The sequence below is a fragment of the Pelobates fuscus genome, chromosome 4, assembly GCF_036172605.1.
Source record: "Pelobates fuscus isolate aPelFus1 chromosome 4, aPelFus1.pri, whole genome shotgun sequence".
Taxonomy (NCBI): domain Eukaryota; kingdom Metazoa; phylum Chordata; class Amphibia; order Anura; family Pelobatidae; genus Pelobates; species Pelobates fuscus.
This window is the reverse complement of record NC_086320.1, coordinates 89,730,488-89,743,488: the sequence shown is the minus strand read 5'-3', so window position 1 is coordinate 89,743,488 and position 13,001 is coordinate 89,730,488.

Below are 13,001 nucleotides of genomic sequence, written 5' to 3'. Positions count from 1 at the left end.
TTTTTTGTTTTTTTTTTAAATACCTAATCTAGGCAAAACTAATAAAATCTGTCAACATTGAAGTTGCTGTTTAGTGGATAGGTGAGTGCACTGGATCTTGTGTATTTTTTATATATATATTAAAAAATAAATAAATAAAAACACTAACTTTGGCCAATGTTTGTGACTAAGTGGCTACTACAAAAGACTGGATATACCCCATTTGAAATACCCTTGGTTATCTACATTTGAAAATGCCATGATGCGTTTTTTTCACATTCCTGGGCAACCATATGGTCTCAAAAGGCAACACAGACCCTTCAAACTGAATTGGGCAAGCTCTATATTGACCCTGTAACTTCCCAAAACACCATAAAACCTATACATGGGTATTTTTATATTTGGGAGACTTCACTGAACACAAATATGAGTGTTAAAAACTGTAAAACTTATCACGACAATTAAATCACCAGTAAAACTGCAGTTTTTGTGTAAAAAAAAAAAAAAAACGTTAAAAAATATGAACGCTAACTTTGGCAAGCGTTTGTGGCTACTACGTAAGATTGGACATACCCCATTTTGAATACCGTGGGTTGTGTAATTTTACAAATGGTGTGCCATGATGGGGTTAATTTTCATTCCAGGGCTGCCATACGGTCTCAATGGCAACATAGACCCAGCAAACCAATCTGGCAAATTTCAATGTGCAAACATGGAAAAGCCCTACATTTGACCCTTGTAAGTTTGCAAAAAATCCCAAAAAAACTGTCCATTGGGGGCACTGTTGTACTCGGGAGATGTTGCTGAACACATATTGGGGTGTTCTTTGTCAGTAAGACATAACAGGAATTGAGAATCAATGCCTAAAGTACAATGTGAGCGAAAAATAACTTTAAAAAAATGACTACCCAAGCTGAGCAACTGACCAGACGTGTTTGTGAAGAGCTCAAGATCCACAGACTGCATAATAGCCTAAAAGCCACGTAAAAAGTGAATATAAAAGCAATACACATTACAGCCAGGACCCCGCAAAGAAAGATGGGGCGCAAGCACAGAAAACTAGCCCAACTGGAGAGTTCTTATCTGCCAGATATCCGCAGATCCTTCGACAGACCACATGCCTCTGCCCTGCCCAAGATAGCCCCAGGCAGAACACGAGGCTCGAGTACATCAGATGGGGAGGAAGGATCTGTGGCCTCGCAGGCACCCAGTAGTGTTCACCAGAGGACAGACTTTGATGCTGATATATCCCCATCCACTAAAGGAGACATTACTTAGGAGAAACTGCTTATAGATCTTCGTACTGTCTGGAAGGCAGACCTAGCAGGGGTGCAGGCGGAAATAAGCAGCCTGACCCACAGTTTGACGAAGTGGAATCCCGAGAGGGACTGCTGGCTGACACCCAAAGGCAAACAGATGCCATCACCCTTCAGGTCCAGCGACTTACCCGAACAGTCGCAGCACTTGAGGCTCAGCACCGCCGTAGAAACATAAGGCTTCGAGGTGTGCCGGAAACCGTAAGTCCGGAGACCCTGCTGAACTTCGCTCATAAAGTAGCCGAAGCACTGGGAGTGCGGGGTGACAGTGGAACGACGCTAATATTATCGGCATTCAGAATTCGAAAGGCCCCTACTGCCCCTCCTGATGCACCTCAGGACACTATAGTAGTAACTCGGGCCATTTCTGTCAAGACTTCTCCTGACACGCTCCAGAAATCATCCCACTGTCACTGTGCAGAATTGCCAGATTAAGGTCTTTGATGACCTACCGTTTACAGTGCTGCTAGAGCAGCGAAGATTCATGACGATCACCAAGATCCTAAGGGAGCATGGCATAAGGTACCAGTGGGGGGCGTCAGGGACTTTGGTGGTGCCCCAAGAAGACTCAGAGATGGTGCTGTCAGCGGGGGAGGGCCCAGAGAAACTTTTCCAAGCGTTGAAGCTGCCTTGTACGACATTGCTCCCTTTGAGAACTGCATATCAGACTGTCCCAGCCCCCGGTATACAGGATGTAGCCCAGGACAGAACCCAGGACCCTACACAGAGTAAACCATGTTAACCTAATTAGGGTCTCTACATACCAAAAACCCACCTTCCGACCACTGGTTTCAGGACTATTTTTGTTTTGTATTTCTGTCAATTTAGAAAGGGGAGGGGGAGACCCTACATAAAAGGCCCCAACTAGCCGAGAACATCCCAGGCTGCCAAAGAGTCTATACAAATCACATGTTATACCTGGTTGAACACACGCCACCCTCATTCGTGCTAACCATTGTTTTTATTGGTTTTCACTTTTATCGGACTATAATTTTCTCTGTGATGGCTCAACAGGGCGGGGAGCATATGAGGGCAGGAGAGAGGGCATAGTAAATTATATGATATGAAGAAAATAATAGTATCTTTAGAAAGACCATTTAATAGCGAGAAAAACTAGATATAATATGTGTGGGTACAGTAAATGAGTAGGAGAAAAATTACAGCTAAACACAAACACCGCAGAAATGTAAAAAGAGCACTGGTCCTTAACGGTAAGAAAATTGAAAAACAGTCTGTTCACCAAGGGGTTAAAACTTTTAATCTCTTGCTATATAAATTGGTCATTAAAGGGACACTGTAGTCACTATAATCATTTCATCTCTTTGAATTGGTTATAGTGCCTGGAGTGCCCTGACACTGTCCCTCCATTCAGTGTTGCACCATGTTTGTGCAGTATGCCACAAAAAGAGTCCCTGGCCACCCACAGTCCAGCCCCTTCTCTATGTGTAGCTAAGGCAGAGATTATACACTTCATTGTTTTCATACCCATTCATACCGTCAGTTGGAGCTCTGACAGCTTAAAAGCAGTCAGCTGACACTCTCAGCCAATCAAAGCTGCCCATTGCTGCTCAGGCTAATACTTCCTTATTAGACAAAGCAGCACAGAGGGGATGGAGTGCCGGGGACTCTTGTTTAGCATTTAAACATTAAAAACTGTTTAATGCTGAAAGAAATAATGGTACCAGGGGACTCCAGACACTATAACCAGTTTAATGAGATGAAGCAGACACAGTGCCTACAGTGTCCCGTTAATTACATACAGGAGGCTCCTGCAGGGTCTAGCAAGCTATTAACAGAAGAGTGGTTAACTCCTCAATGGCAGAGGATTGAGCAGTGAGACAGCAGGAGCATGATCTAGACACCAAAACTTTGTGTTCCTCCCGCTAGCAGGCTGGTTGAAGCAATGCCGCGTGTTATCTTAGGAGAGTCAGCCTGCAGCCAGAGGAGCTGCAGGCTAAAGTGAACACGCCACCACAGGATCACCAGGGCTTGCAGCAGCATTATGTCCACACTCCTTGGTAAAAGGTAAGAAGAAGGGAAGGAGAGACATTAAGATAGATTTTCACATCTCACCCTCCTACACACAGCATAGATCCTATATATATATATATATATATATATATATATATATATATATATATATATATATACCAAGGACCCAGAGTCTGGAGGAAGAATGGAGAGACACACACTGCAATATGCTTGAAGTCCAGTGTGAAGTTTCCACAGTCTGTGTTGATTTGGGGAGCCATGTCATCTGCTGGTGTTGGTCCACTGTGCTTCATTAAGTCCAGGGTCAACACAGCTGTCTACCAGGAGATTTTGGAGCACTTCATGCTTCCTTTCGCAGACGAGCTTTATGGGGATGCTGACTTTTCCTGCAGGACTTGGCACCTGCCCACACTGCCAAAAGCACCAAGGCCTGGTTCAATGACCATGGGATTACTGTGCTTGATAGGCCAGCAAACTCGCCTGACCTGAACCCCATAGAGAATCTATGGGGCATTGCCAAGAAAAAGATGAGAGACATGAGACCGAACAATGCAGAAGAGCTGAAAGCCGCTATTGAAGCATCCTGGTCTTCCATAACACCTCAGCAGTGCCACAGGCTAATAGCTTCCATGCCACGCCACATTGAGGCAGTAATTACTGCAAAAGGGGCGCAAAGCAAACCAAGTACTGAGTCCATATGCATGCTTATACTTTTCAGAGGTCCGATATTGTTCTATGTATACTCCTTGTTTTATTGATTGCATGTAATATTCTAATTTACTGAGATTGTGGATTTGGGGTTTTCATGCCATAATCATGGCTTGAACTATCTTGCTTTGCATGTATTGCATCTCTCATGTTTCCCCTTTTACGTTGCATTATTGAAATAAATTAACTTTTGCACAATATTCTAATGTTTTCGAGAATCACCTGTCAAATGGTGAAGGAAACTAGTAACCCCTAGGGGAACTAGCAAGAGTGTGTCAGGGACAACCTTGCAGAGGATAACCCTCACAGACGTGTAATTCAAGATAGAAGCGACCCCAAGAGATAGACCAACCCCCTCCTAACCTAAGGCCCCCGAGGGTTAGTCTATCTCGAGTATCACCTGTACATCACTTGTGGTGGAATCTCGGTAAAAATAAATTTAGTAGGCCGAGATTACCACGTGGCATGTGTACGTGCATATGCTGACGTATCGATCAGTTGGTTGCACGAGGCAAGATACGATCAGTAGTGTACGGAGCATGTGCAAGAATACAGGATGTAGTATTCCCCTCCTCCATTGTGCTGGACAGGCCATGCGGTCAAGCAGGAAGTTAACTCTTATTTGTATTGATTGGTCAAGAGAATGTGCGGGTGGAGCTTAATATGGGAGGAGTTATGTGCCTATATAAGGAGCCTGCACTATTGTCCGGGGCTCAGAACTTGCTGTGTTTTGGTGACATTAGTCCCTCTGAGTCCCGATCGGTGATCCAATAAAGAATCTCTTCCTTCCTGAAGAAACCTGTGTCCATCTCTCTGTGCTTGGCTTCCGTCAGTTTCTCCGGTATCATTTGGTGCATTGGCCGGGAAGCTCATCGTTCAACGGTAGCTGAGAGGCAGAGGCGTGAGACGGTCTATCTTTGCCCACGTTCTCTACGGCTGCACCCCTGAACTTCTACCTCCCTTCGTCTCGGCGCCACTGGTCTGTTGTCCAGGAGATCATCGGCCTCTACGTAAGAAGTGCTGGGGTGTCCCCGTCGATGAGTGTGAACTCAGGTTCAGGAACGAGGAGGTAAGACAACTGCTGTTTTAGACGGCAGACCCACTAGGGGTATACCGATTGTGCGGTAGGCCCATAAGGGGTTTGAATTGTGTATGGAATCTGCCCCCTCTGTCGGAGGGAAGGAGCGAAGGCGCACCGCTCAATCGAACGCTCTTTAGTAAGACCGTTTGATTTGGTTAGTCAGGCGGGGTCCTGTGTAAATAGCCCTAGCCGGACACCGGTGTCTTGTCTAGACTAGCGTTCTAGGGTGTATATTACGTTCGCTAGGTCGGAGGACCGGGAGACTAAGCGGCGCCTGTGTAAATTCGGTTCGCTAGCTCTCAACCTATCTTGGCTAAGTGGGAAGGCATGTAAATTTGGAACCCACTAGATTTTTGATAGAGTAATCGACTAAGAGGCGTCTGTGTAAATTCGGTCCTCTAGTTCGCTATATGTGGTGCTTGGGCAGTGTGGCTAACCAAAACGGGTGTATATAGTTTTAGGTAGTCCATTCAAGGTACTGGCCAATAGTTTAGTTGGGATTGTAAATGTGTTAAAGATTGTTAGTAAAGTGTATATCTTGTTAGATAGCGCGAGCTCAGCCGTCTAGCGAGAGTGTTAATAGTGTGTTGCTGTATCATTGTGCACGGTACCATAACCCTGTATATTTACTGACACTGTATATAAGTACTAATCATTGTCGTCTACTGCATGTTTAACACCATAACCACTAATAATTGTATTGTGACCTTAAATTGTACTTTGACCTATGCTAACCGTACTGTAACCGCTATTTGTAAAAGACGATGTTACTGGGGTGTGTTATAGACGGGTAATTCATATATAGAGAATTATAGCGTGGGTGACTGTATAGTTTCGCCAAAGGGCATAGTATTGATTATCTAGTGACTGGTGTAACAGCTGTGTGTGTACGGGAATTCCCTGAGTGTTTATTGTGTTATTGTGTACGTTTCACTTGGTAACCGTACCACGTGGTGCTGTTGCCAGAGGAAACGGGTGTGACTGTTAAATAGTACGCGTGCATAGTATTCGTTGTCAACGACGTTCCATTGATAAGTATGGGCGCGTCGGAGTCAACGATTCCGGATCCCTTAGGTTGTATGGTAAAGAATTTTAAAAAGGGATTCAAAACATGTGATTTTGGGGTTAAAATGTCTCCTGTACGTTTGGTCACTTTGTGCACTAGGGAGTGGCCTACTTTGGTTGCGGCATGGCCGCCACGTGGTAGTTTGGATCCAACCCTGATACAGCGTGTACACGTGGCTGTGTCAGGTAGGCCTGAACTTTACGGACAGTTTCCATATATTGATTGTTGGAGACAGGCCGTAAACGACTCGCCAAAATGGATTCAGATATGCCACGAGGAGCAATGTCGCCTCATGGTGGCCAGGACTTGTTTGTCCACTAGGACTGTGGTTAGGCCCATTTTGGACACGCCCCCTGAGTCCGAGATCCCTTTGCCGCCCCCTTACTTCCCTACAGGAAGAGGTGACGCAAGTGCAGGAAGTTCTATACCCCTCCCCTCATTTCCCTCATCCACTTCCGCTTCCTCCTCCAGTACAGAATCCACCCCCCTCGTATTAAACCTCCCCTTCCGGAACCAGAACCATCCCCCGTTAGATCTAAATATCCTGATTTGGCGCCACTTCAAACTTCCGGTCAAGCTTCTTCTAGCTCGGCTGGGAGTATTCTATTTACTAACTTTTCCCAAAATCAAGCTCCCACATCCTCATGCCCTATTTCCCCCCGACTGGAACCCATAACTGACGCCCCTCCACGTAGCCCTATACTAACCCGACAACTGACCGGTACCCAACAACTTAGACATTATCAGATGCCTCTTCGTCTGAATCCCGGGTCAGCCTATCTCGATGCCGCAGGTCAAATGGCACATGCTGACCCAGTCTTTGTATATGTCCCGTTCACTACTACCGATCTCTTGAATTGGAAGACCCACAATTCCTCGTACACTGAGAAACCACAAGCTATGACCGATCTGTTCACCTCGATAGTTCAGACACATAATCCGACATGGGCTGATTGCCAGCAGTTATTAATGACTTTGTTTAATAATGAGGAAAGGACAAGGATTAACCAAGCGGCCATTAAAGCGCTAGAGGATAGAGCCCGTGCTTTAAATCAAGCCAATCCGGCAGCATGGGCCGCAACACATTATCCTAACACCGATCCCGACTGGAATGTTAATGGCGCAGATATGGTCCAACTTAAAGCCTATAGAGACGCTATAATTGCTGGCATGAAAGCCGGAGGAAAGAAAGCTATTAATATGTCGAAGACAGTTGAGGTGATTCAGAAAAGTGATGAAGCGCCCAGTGTCTTTTATGACCGATTATTGGAGGCATACCGCTTGTATACCCCCTTTAATCCGGAAGACGCAGATAATTCCCGAATGGTAAACTCCGCCTTTGTCTACCAAGCTTACGGAGATATTAAGCGCAAGCTACAGAAGTTAGAAGGGTTTGCAGGTATGTCTATCACCCAACTAATGGAGGTAGCAAATAAAGTATACATGAACAGGGAAACAGAGACTAAGAAAGAGGAAGAGCGCAAGATGCGTAAGAAGGCAGATATGCTAGAGGTAGCGATCGCAGGCGTAGATAGACGGGGCCCAGATAGAGGCGATAGTAGATGGAATAGGGAGCCTTTGAGTAGGAATCAGTGCGCGTATTGCAAGGAAGAGGGGCATTGGAGAAACGAGTGTCCGCAAAGAGAGCAGTACGAGAGAGACCTACCTAGGGCAGGTTACGGAAACTTTAGAGGCAGAGCGAGAGGTAGAGGAGGCCCCGGAGGGAGCAATGGTAATAGAGGGAGTAATGGGAACAGAGGAAGTGTAAGGGAAGATAGGTACTATCCAGCAGCGCAAAGGTCCCGCGATAGAGAAGGTAGGGACTTTGTAGGATTGGCTGACACGGTCATGGAGGACTATTGATACCGACCGGGCTCCATCCCCCTTGGTCGAGCGGAGCCTATGGTCGATGTATCAATAGGGGGAAAAAGGAGTGCGTTCATGATCGACACTGGTGCTGAACATTCGGTGGTGACTGACCTAGTTGCTCCTCCATCTGGAAGAACTATTACTGTAATAGGAGCAACTGGAAGAAGTGCTGCAAAACCGGTTCTTAAAAGTCGACTCTGTACATTGGGAGGCCACGTAGTAAAACATCAATTCCTTTATATGCCTGAATGTCCAGTCCAATTGCTGGGACGTGATATGCTATCTAAGTTACAAGCGCAGATTACGTTCCTACCAAATGGAACAACATCCTTAAAGTTTAATGGACCTTCAGGTATTATGACATTATCCGTACCAAAGGAAGAAGAGTGGCGACTTTATACAGCGTTGACTATCCAAAACCCTAGGAGTGATGAATCCTTATTCAACATACCAGGAGTTTGGGCAGAGAACAACCCACCAGGACTGGCCCGCAATATTCCACCTATTAAAATCAAACTAAAACTTGGGGTTTATCCAGTAAGCCTAAGACAATATCACATCCCGCAGAAGGCTAAGAAGAACATCCAATCTTATCTGGATAAGTTCATACGGTATGGTATCCTAAAATTCTGTACTTCCCCCTGGAACACCCCATTGCTGCCTGTTCAAAAGCCCGGTACAGATGAGTATCGACCTGTGCAGGACTTGAGAGCAGTCAATGATGCGGTTGTTAGTATACATCCAGTTGTGCCCAATCCATATAACCTGCTTGCTTTAATTCCGGGCGGGGCTACTTACTTTACAGTCCTAGACCTCAAAGATGCCTTCTTTTGCCTCCGAATTGCCGCAGAAAGTCAATGTATCTTCGCTTTCCAATGGGAAAACGCTGTAACGGGCTCAAAACGCCAAATGACCTGGACAAGACTGCCCCAAGGGTTTAAAAATTCACCTACCCTATTTGGTTCAGCTCTAAGTCAAGATTTATTGGATTTTGAGTCCATCCCAGGAGAGTGTGTATTGTTACAATATGTAGATGACTTGTTGATAGCAGCAGTTACAAAGGAAATATGTCAGCAAGCAACGCACGATCTACACATTCTCTGGAAGGCAGGATACAAGGTGTCTAGAAAGAAGGCTCAGTTGTGTTTGCCAACTGTCAAATATCTGGGATTCCATATCTCTGAAGGTCAAAGAATTATGGGGCCAGAGAGAAAAGAAGCTGTGTGCCAAATACCGATACCCAAGAATAGAAGACAAGTGCGAGAATTCTTGGGGGCAGCAGGCTTCTGTAGGATATGGATTCCCAGCTACGCGATACTGGCAAAACCTCTGTATGCAGCTATCAAGGGTACAGAGCACGACCCCTTCTTATGGACTCAAGAACAGCAAACGGCATTTGAAGATGTGAAGAAGGCTTTGATGAGTGCCCCAGCATTAGGTCTACCTGATCACACACGACCATTCTACCTGTATGTACACGAACAAAGAAGAATGGCTGTGGGAGTATTGACACAGTACTTGGGATCATGGCAAAGACCTGTTGCCTACATGTCTAAGCAACTGGATGCAGTGGCCAGCGGACTTCCACCGTGTCTAAGAGCCGTAGCTGCAGCCGCCCTGCTAGTAGCTGAAGCCGATAAACTCACTCTGGGTCAAGAACTTTATGTACGAGTCCCACATGCAGTACAGACGTTGTTGGATTACAAAGGAAATCATTGGTTTAGTAACAGCCGTATGACCAAGTATCAAGCAATGTTGTGTGAAAACCCAAGAGTGCATTTAGAGACTGTAAATACCTTAAATCCAGCTACCCTTTTGCCACAACCTACTGAAAGTCAACATGATTGTTTGGAAGTAATGGATGAAGTATTTTCAAGTAGATCTTCGTGATTTTCCCATCCAGAACCCCGATGTTCAATATTACACCGACGGCAGTAGTTATGTGAAAGAAGGGATTCGTTATGCAGGATATGCAGTAACAACGATAGACAAGGTGATAGAAGCTCGGCCACTGGCAAAAGGAACATCAGCACAAAAGGCAGAATTGATAGCACTGACACGAGCGTTACAATTGGCTGAAGGTTTAAGAGTGAACATCTACACGGACTCCAAGTATGCGTTTTTAACTACTCATGCCCACGGAGCTTTGTATAAAGAAAGAGGACTATTGAATTCAGAAGGCAAAGAAATCAAGTACGCAGCTGAAATCCTACAACTATTGGAAGCAGTGTGGGAGCCGAAAGAAGTCGGTATTATACATTGTCGAGCGCATCTGAGAGGAGATGGTGATGTAACCAAAGGAAATCGGATGGCAGACAGTACAGCTAAGCGTGCCGCTGAATCGGGAAGACAGGAGTATGTAAGGCATATAGCTGCTCTTATACCAACTCCACTGTCTCAATGGACTCCAGTTTATACAGCTCAAGAAGAGGAGTGGTTAAAGACTGAACCTGGAAAGTATTTGGAGAACAAATGGTATCAGTTAGAAGATGGAAGAATAGTCATTCCAGCATCACTAGCGGTAGAAATTGTCCAAAACTATCACAACGGGACACATTCTGGGAGAGACAGCACAGAAGAATCTCTCAGAAAACATTTCTACATACCAAGATTGTCCAACTTGACTCAGGCCATTGTACGAAGATGTGTAACGTGTGCTAAGAATAATGCAAGGCAAGGACCAGTAAAGCCACCAGGAGTCCAGTTTATGGGGGGACTCCCCATGTCCGATTTACAAATTGACTATACAGTGATGCCTAAATCTGGTGGACATCGCTACCTGCTGGTAGTTGTGTGTACCTATTCAGGCTGGGTAGAAGCATGTCCTACTCGTACAGAGAAAGCAGGGGAAGTTGTGAGATTCCTGCTACGAGAAATAATACCCCGATATGGACTACCCTGCTCTATAGGATCGGACAATGGTCCAGCTTTTGTTCATCAGTGCCTACAACAACTGACTCATATGCTTGGTATAAAGTGGAGGCTTCATACAGCATATAGACCCCAGAGTTCTGGTAAGGTAGAGAGAATGAATAGAACTATTAAGAATCAGTTGGCTAAAATGTGTCAGGAAACCCAACTTAAGTGGAACGTTCTCTTGCCCATAGCTCATTGCGAATCCGCAGTACACCTACCAGAAGGATGGGCCTCTCTCCTTTTGAAATCATGTATGGGCGACCACCTCCCGTACTTGGTAACTTAAGGGGGGATTTGAGTCAGTTGGGAGAAGGAATTACCCGGCAGCAGGTTGTAGAGTTGGGTAAGACTATGGAGGAGGTACAGAAATGGGTACAAGATAGATTACCTGTGAATATTTATCCCCCAGTTCGTAGTTACCACCCAGGAGACCAAGTGTGGATTAAAGAGTGGAATAATGTACCGTTAGGGCCCAAGTGGAGAGGTCCTTATGTTGTTCTTTTGTCTACCCCTACAGCGATAAAAGTAGCCGAAGTGACTCCGTGGATACATCACTCCAGGGTTAAACCAGCAGCAGTCGATTCTTGGCAAGTTACAGCAGATCCAGAGAATCCCTGCAAGATCCGGTTAAAGCGCACGACTCAGTCGGAGTGACGAGGAACCTTGTGGATTACAAATTTTATTGTTTCAGAGATTTGGTAAGTGAGTGAGAAGGCCATAATAAAGCCTGTCCGCTCACCGACGTATAGTATATAAGCCAGGAAAAGTCCCGAAGGGACCCCTGTGAAGACGAGCAGAACTCCATTCCCTGCAGCCCTTACATCCTGGAAGCTGAGGTGCCTTCGCACGGACGAAGACTGAGGATGACGACGAAAGATGTATTCTTAATGTTTTTATATGTGTATTTTTATATCCAGGAAGGTAGAGGTACCGACACTCCTAGCTGTGAGGTATGCATTAAGACTACAAGAACAGGTAACCATATTTCCCAAACCCTAATTTGGCATTCACAATACGAGTGTAAAGGAGATGTATCAAGATGTAGATACCTAAATATAGAATATAGTGTGTGCCATTTAGGAGTAGGAGAACCTAAGTGCTTCAGTCCAGAGTATCAACCTCGTACAATTTGGTTGACTCTCAGGAATGGAGATCCTCAGGGGACCCTAATTAATAAGACGGTATTAGAATCCGTACATTCTTCGGGTGTTTTGCTATTTGATGCGTGTAAGGCGATATCAAGTGGTAGAAAGCTGTGGAATGTATGTGGGGATCTTAGATGGGAGAGGACGTATGGGTCTAACGATAAATATATTTGTCCCAGTAGTAAAAATAAATATGTGAGTCCTAGATGCCCAAATAGAGATTATAACTTTTGCCCATATTGGTCTTGTGTGGGGTGGGCAACTTGGGGACAGACAGTAGACAAGGACATGATTGTGACTAAGTTGCCTACCAGTCCATATTGTAAGTCTATGGAATGCAATCCAGTCCATATACTTATAAATAACCCCGACAAGTTCTTAGATAAATATGGTAATTTATTTGGGTTTCAAATATATGGGACGGGTTTAGATCCTGGGACAGTATTGTTTATAGGGATAGAGACTGATACGGTATCCTCCCAGACTCATCAAGTATACCATTCCTTTTATGAAGAGATGAGCATAGATAATAAGATCCCCCATAATGCTAAAAACCTGTTTATTGATTTAGCTGAAAGTATTGCCGGTAGTCTTAATGTTACCAACTGCTATGTGTGTGGAGGTACTAACATGGGAGACCAATGGCCTTGGGAAGCAAAGGAGGTAATGTCCGGTTCTGAGGCAGTTGACCAATTAATATCTACACAAGCCGATTATCATATGAGTGTTAGAGGTAAATCTGAGTGGAGATTAAAGACCTCCATCATAGGTTATGTTTGCCTAGCAAGGAAAGGAATGATGTATAATACTTCTGTAGGAGAATTAACTTGTCTAGGGCAAAAAGCTTATGATGATGATACAAAGAATACAACTTGGTGGTCGGCTTCAAATGTCTCAGAACCATCTAACCCGTTTGCTAGATACGCCAA